Source organism: Lupinus angustifolius, chromosome LG18 (assembly GCF_001865875.1).
Source record: "Lupinus angustifolius cultivar Tanjil chromosome LG18, LupAngTanjil_v1.0, whole genome shotgun sequence".
NCBI classification, from domain to species: domain Eukaryota; kingdom Viridiplantae; phylum Streptophyta; class Magnoliopsida; order Fabales; family Fabaceae; genus Lupinus; species Lupinus angustifolius.
Genome location: NC_032026.1, coordinates 6,843,565 through 6,850,738, shown reverse-complemented (window position 1 = coordinate 6,850,738; position 7,174 = coordinate 6,843,565).

The window sequence follows — 7,174 nt, the reverse complement described above, 5'->3', positions numbered from 1 at the left end:
TAAAGAGTGCTTTCCAAAGTGTTCCTCTTGACATGCACACTTTCATATTATTTTTAAAATTTTTATTTTGATTCTGTCTTGAATTTTTCTTGTTTAGTTGAATTAGTTAGGCTTTGAATTTTGACTTCAAACTTATTGTGGTTGTTTCCTATGATATTACGATGTTATTGATGCAAAGTTTTAGTTGTTTAGTCAAATTTAACATGAAATTCCATTCTTGTTGTATATGGTTGTTAATGTTGCATGTAGTGCATGACTCGGGGAAAATCAGGCTCTACCCATAGTATTTTGGTAAATTTTATTTTTGGCACAACTTTTGAACCATTTATCAGAATTGGACAAACTTCATGTGGATTTGGGGTAGAAAAATTCATTCTATTAGACTTTTCGTACTACATCTGAAAACTCCCTCTTGAAAATCCAACAAAAACCCTTTTACTATTTATTTTTTTATTTTTGTAATTTTATTGTCTTGAGTTTTTTTTTTTTTTTGTTCAGATGAATTAGTTAGGCTTTGAATATTGGGTTATTACTTTTAGTGGTAGTTTTTGATGATTTTAGAATGTTATAGATGCAAAGTATAATTATCAAGTATTTTAATTGGTGTTTATATTGGTTGTTGTCGTGATGAATATTTTGAGATGATACTGAAGACCTTACTTTCACCTGAAGCAAAGGAAACAATTTGAACGAAACACTCAGGTGAGGGAGAAAACATCGTGACACAATGGTGTCAAGATATGACATCAGCATCTCCTAAACTCCCTCACAAGTTCAGGAGTTATCTTGGGTATTAAGAAAATTTCTCAACACATTGGCATGTATAGAGGATGAAAATAACTCTTGCAAAAAAAGGATACAATGTGTGAGACTAAAATCTGGACTTTCTAAAGGTTTTCGAACAAAACCACTTATTATGGTATGTTATATTATCAATAGATCACCACAGGTTTCATTTACAATATTTTGAAGAGAACGTACAGACAAGTAACCCGATCAATTATAATATTTTGCACATATTTGGTTATCGTGCTTATGCTAACGTACTTATTGATGAATAGTATAAACTTGATCACATGTCAAAGAGGTATTTTTGATAAGATATACCAAAAGTGTGAAGGGTTCAAGTTCTAGATCTAATTTTTAGAAAAGTGGTATTGAGCGAATATGCAGTCTTTGATCAAACATGATTCTAATGAGCAATGAAACCGTTTAAGTGAAGAAATGGAAGGAACTATGCACCGGTCAAGTCAAGAACATGCAAATTCTCAAAGGGAGAATTCAAGTTTGCATAAGTATCTACTTGCCAAAGACAATGATAAATGTCCTATGAAACGTACAAATATATATGACTTTGAGGATATGACTTCAGTTAACTATGGATGTATGTCATGATGTAGAAGATGGAGTCTTTACACAAGAATCAAATATGAGAGATTGTGTCATTGCCCCCAAATAAGCATTATGTTGGGTCCAAGGTGGTATACAAGAGGAAGCCATCATTATCATAAAAATAAGAGGAAATTTTCTAGGCTCGTCTTATAACAAAGAGGCATTCCCATTAGAAGGGGGTCACCAACAATGAAATTTCCTCCCAATGGTGAGACATACTTCAATTAGGGCAATGCTTGCTTATTTAGTAAACCTGACTATGCACTTATAATAGATGAATGTGAAGACTATATTTATTCAAGGTGAACTAGACAATAAAATTTAAATGAGATATCCAGAAAGGTTTAGTGCAGTTGGGAACAATTAAGTGGTTTGCAAGTTGAAGAAATCTCTATATGGTTTGAAACAGTCTCCTCGGTAGTGGTACAAGCGGTTTCAGACTTATATGTTCAAGCTAGATTATAAGCGTAGTGAGTACGATAGATGTATTTATGTAATAAACCTTGTTGATGACTCTTTTATTTTGGTACTACTTTATACAAATGATATATTGATTGTTGTTAATCATATGAGATATGTCAATGAGCTGAAAACATGTTGGGCAAGAAGTTTGAAATGAAAGATTTATGGACTACTAAGGAAATTATTGGGATGAAGATTCTATTAAGCGTATGTAAACACACAGTTTTGACTGGGGTTAAAACTATTTTAAAATAACATAATAAAAAACTAAAGGATGTGTAAAAATTAAAAGAGTGAGACAATTGGGTTTGTTTGTGACCCATTCAGCAATCCTAATTTACCTTCCCTTTATAATCCTAATTTTAGCACCAATGTGTCACACATAGAATGTTTTTAAAGAAGAGGCAACCCTAAATCTAAGAAGAGAAAAAGAGTAGAGTGGAGGCGTTCATCATCTGGAAATCAAAGAGGAGGATGTAGCAATACAATATTGGTCTTCTCGTCATTCTCCATCAACAAAGTAACAACAAAAGGTTTTTCTTCTATCATTTCTTATTCTTTTTTATAACTTTGTCGTTGTGGTATTGCTACTTAAATCTATTTGTATCAATTTCATGGAGTAACCAAGTATTTGGTTTCTTAAGTTACCTAAATCGAGCAAAGAAAAGAGGACAAAACACGTCCCTAGAATAGAGGCGTCGGTTTTTTGGTGCTGACTGTCGACGGAGCAGGTTTCTGCCTCCTAGGCGAGCCACCGTCGTCGGTCCAGGCAATAGGTGAGGGTTCCATCCTGCAACCCTAACTCGAATCTTTTTTATTTATTTTATTTGACTATTTTCTACTTTTTATTTTTTAAACTATTTACTTTTATGTTTTCTCTTTACTGATTCCAAACTTTTTTTTAACATAAAAAATAATTTAAAGAAAATTTTATGATAGGGTGGAGTAGTGCATTATAGGTTTGTGTCTTGTCACGTTATATCATATTGTTAAATTTTAAAAAATAAAAATTTAATAAAAGTAATGTAAAATAGTTCACTATAGGGCTAGTTCCTTGTCGCGCTATTTTAAGTTATCTAGAGCAAAGAGAGGTAGTGCACTATAGAACTAGTTACTTGTCACATGTCCTCATCGTGTTATTTTTAAAATAATTTAATAAAAACAATGTAAAATAGTGCACAATAGGACTAGTTCTTTGTCGTGCTACTTTATATTGTATGAAGCAAGGAGAGATAATGCACTATAAGACTGGCTTCTTGTCGCGTTACCTCATCTTATTATTTTTATAATAATAATTTAATAAAAGCAATATAAAATAGTGCAGTTTAGGAGTACTTCCATGTTGATCACCTTTATGTTGTCTAAAGCAAGGAGATGTAGTTCATTACAAGACTAGTTCATTATCGCATTATCTCATCTTTTTATTTTTAAAGTAATTTAATAAAAGCAATGTAAAGTTATGCACTATAGGACTAATTCCTTGTTGGTTACTTTATGTTGTATGAAGCAAGAAGAGGTAGTGCATATAGGACTTGTTCTTTGTCACGATATCTTGTCTTGTTATTTTTTTAAATAATTTAATATAAACAATGGAAATTAGTGCACTATAGGAATATTTCTTTCTCGCGTTACTTTATGTTATATGAAGCAAGGAGAGACAGTGCACTATAGGACTAGTTCCTTGTTGCGTTACATTGTTTTATTATTTATAAAATAATGTAATAAAAATAATGTAAAGTGGTGCATTATAGGACTAGTTCCTTGTCACATTACTTTATGTTGTATGAAACAAGAAGAGGTATTGCACTATAGAACTAGTTCCTTGTGGCGTTACCTCATCTTGTTAACTTTATAAAAATATATCAATCAATCAACCATTTTTTAGAAAAAAACTATGTAGCTTTGATTTTTCTATTGCAGCTAAAGATATGTAAGAGCAAGTATTTCCTTGTTAGGCACATAAAAATAAAAAAAAATAAAAGGTTTTTGGTCTTACCTTGTTTTATTTAATAATTTGAGGGTAAATTTAATAATTTGAGGGTAAAATTAATATTTTGAGCGAATATCAAAATAATTGATCCAGGTACCATTTTTTTATAACAGGCGTTATGCGGTGCCTAATACATTCCTCATCCGTAACCGACTCCTGAACTTAATTTCTCTCCGAGCAGACCAATCTTTTTTAAAAAAAATGGTTTTTCATGATTTCCCTCTAAACAACATTCATGGAAACTCCATTTCATTTATTTGCATATTTCATATCTCACTCATGAAAGTGGGGTAGCGGCAGTGCCAAATTGGTCATATTTTATACATTCTTGTTACGGTACATTGACTATGTAATCCACTCATATAAATGAAATTTTACTAATATATAATTAAAATTTATTTAAATGATCAAGTCTCACCTCTTTAGTGTTTTGTAGACTTAATACGAAAGAATTATGGCAGAAAGATAAGTGTTGGATAAAAATAAGAATTCAACCATGACATGTTGGAATAAAATCGTGGTAACTCATTCAATCAACATAGGATTGAGCTAATATTTTGATATGTTGGTCCTAACTGATGGATCTTAACTGTAAACGGTTAGATTGTCGAAATGAGAAAAACCCACTATGTTGAGCGCAAGTTTCGATGCTCAACACAAATAATAGTGAAAATCAAGATTTGTGACTATTTCTTCTATGCTCAATGCACTCAACTGTGCCTAGCGCAGTGGGTGGTGCGATAAGCACACCGAGGTGCACCCTACGCAAGTTGATACGTTGAAAGGATTGCAAAAACCCAGTTGGAGGGGCACTGAGTGCTAACAGTACGTTGAGCACTTAGGACAACAACAGAGCATTATTTAAGGACTTCCAACTCGGACCATTTGATATACACTTTGTAATATTGATTTGTAATACTTATTTTCCGAGTTTCTAATGTTGTTTACCTCATTTTATTCATGGGATCGTAGTGTAAGTATTAGAAAAGTTAATCTCTACTCATTTGTGTGTGGTTCTACCACCTTATGAGTTGTATTTTATCCATATCCTACTTAAACCTTGTGAATATGAGTAACTAAGACCCTTATTAGGATTGAATGTAGCATGAGGTTGATTTCTACATAAAGATTCACCATTAATTTATGAGGTTATTATTATATTTGAGTTTTGTATTTACTTTATGCTTAGTCTCTTACTTGCATTATTCTGAACTTGCATAACTCAACTAGTAGAAAATTTGCTAGACATAGACTTGTATTATTTCCCATTTCATTCACTTGACTTTTTGGTATGTAGACATAGAACTAATATTGTGATTTTATAACTCTTAAATTGAATAGCATGTGTTACTAGATATAGAGATGTGTTTGAAGGTTCATAAAACTGAATTTTATTATTATAGTTTCTAGACATAAATCTACTTTTGGTAAAGTGTTAGTATAGACCAATACATTGGCAGCTAGTATAATTGAGGTGTTGCATTTTCACTCAACCTACATGCTTGCATCACTAGACATAGAAGTATTGTTTTATAAGTCATATTGCTTATTCTTATAAATCAAAGTCACTAGAAATAGGTCTTTCTCACATAAGTTGCTAAATTGACTAATACATTAGCTTTTATTAATTTTGAAGTCATTGGATAGAACAATCATTACTGAATGAATTACTTTAAGAATCAGATGTGTACAAATAGTAAGTATGAAGTTCAATCACAACTCTCTTTATCATTACAATTTCGATTTACTTGTGTCATCAAACAAACAAACTCTTTGAATCATAACTTCAAATAATAATTTTTAGTTGAAAGGCTAGTATCTAGTAAGTCTTTGTGGATTTGATGACCCCTTACTTTGTACTTGTTTGCGACACCGAGGTAGCTTTATACTCTTATTTTTCAGTTAGCATATTCATTGAGACAAGGAATCTACAAAACTATGACTCTCCCAACAATGCAATATTAAGAAGATCCTAGAGAGATTTGGTATGAGCAATGTTAAAGTAATGTCTACTCCGTTGGCAAATTACTTCAAGCTTTCCTTGGATCATTGTCCAAAATCAAATGAAGAGAATAAATACATGTCAAAGGTTTTATATGGCATTGCACTAGACTAGACTTGGCATCTGCAGTTAGCCATGTCTTCAAGTATATGTTGGAATTGTTCATTATGGACATACTGTCCCAAAGTATGGAATCCTAGAAAGAGGTTGGCCCAACTTAAATTGGATATGATAGCTTCCTTGTACTCTAACCAACCGATGGTTATTTCATCTCCACTGTCCATTGAGCCCACTCTAAACAATCCCTCTTTTTCCAGATTATTGTCGATGTAATCATAAAAAGCTAATATTTTGGGAATTTTCGACCAAGCTTGTAATAAACTTTTATTTTAGGCTAACCAAGCACCAACTCTTCAATATATTTCCTGTTGGAAATATCCTTGATCCCATTGATAACGAGTGGGACAAACAATTGGCTAGTTGTAGCATTAGCACTTTTATTTCTGAATACTTTTGTTTAATCCTAATAAAATATAAATCTTGGAATCGTAGCAAGATAATTAGCCTATCCATAAGAGGATATGAGATCATATGACCAATATAACCTATTCTTTCATTTGCTTGGATATTTAGAACTTAAAGCCCTGATGTTTAGTAGAAACACTTCGGTTTCACATTGCTAGTTGTGTTTGCTTTGAACTTCGATTGGCTTAGGCGAGCATGGACAATATCCTAAACTACCTCTCGCAGATCTGACTCTAACCAATCAGAAATATTGATTCTTTGTTGGGATTCTTCCTTTCTTCAAACGAAATGAACAGAGATAGAATCAGAACGATTCCCGAAATTCCTTTCTGGATTTTCCTCAATGTATTGACTATTCATGGAACGTGAGAAGCAGATGAATAATCATCTGCTTCTGGAATAAATAGAAGAATTTCTTGGGAATCCTACAAGAGTGAATCGTTCTTTTTTCTCTAACAAATTGTCGGTTTTTGGTATCGACGTGCAAAGGTTCAAAACCATTTACTCCTGATTATGAATACTTGATCGGATCTGTCAAGAACGAGCTGACGACTACATGGGAAGCGGCTGATTGCAGTCCCTGAGCCCATCCCAGGAGGAATGCATGGTTCCCTTGCACTTCAATAGGAAGTTGTCAGGTGAATTATCAGATATTGGAAGAGGATATAGATCTCGATATCATGATTTACAACCAACAAAGTAAGTTTTCAGTTGTTGATTTAGACTATCAATGAGACTTGGATAATTATGTGGAGATCATTAGTTCAGTTTGTTGTTGCCATCTTCGTAACTGAAGTAGAATA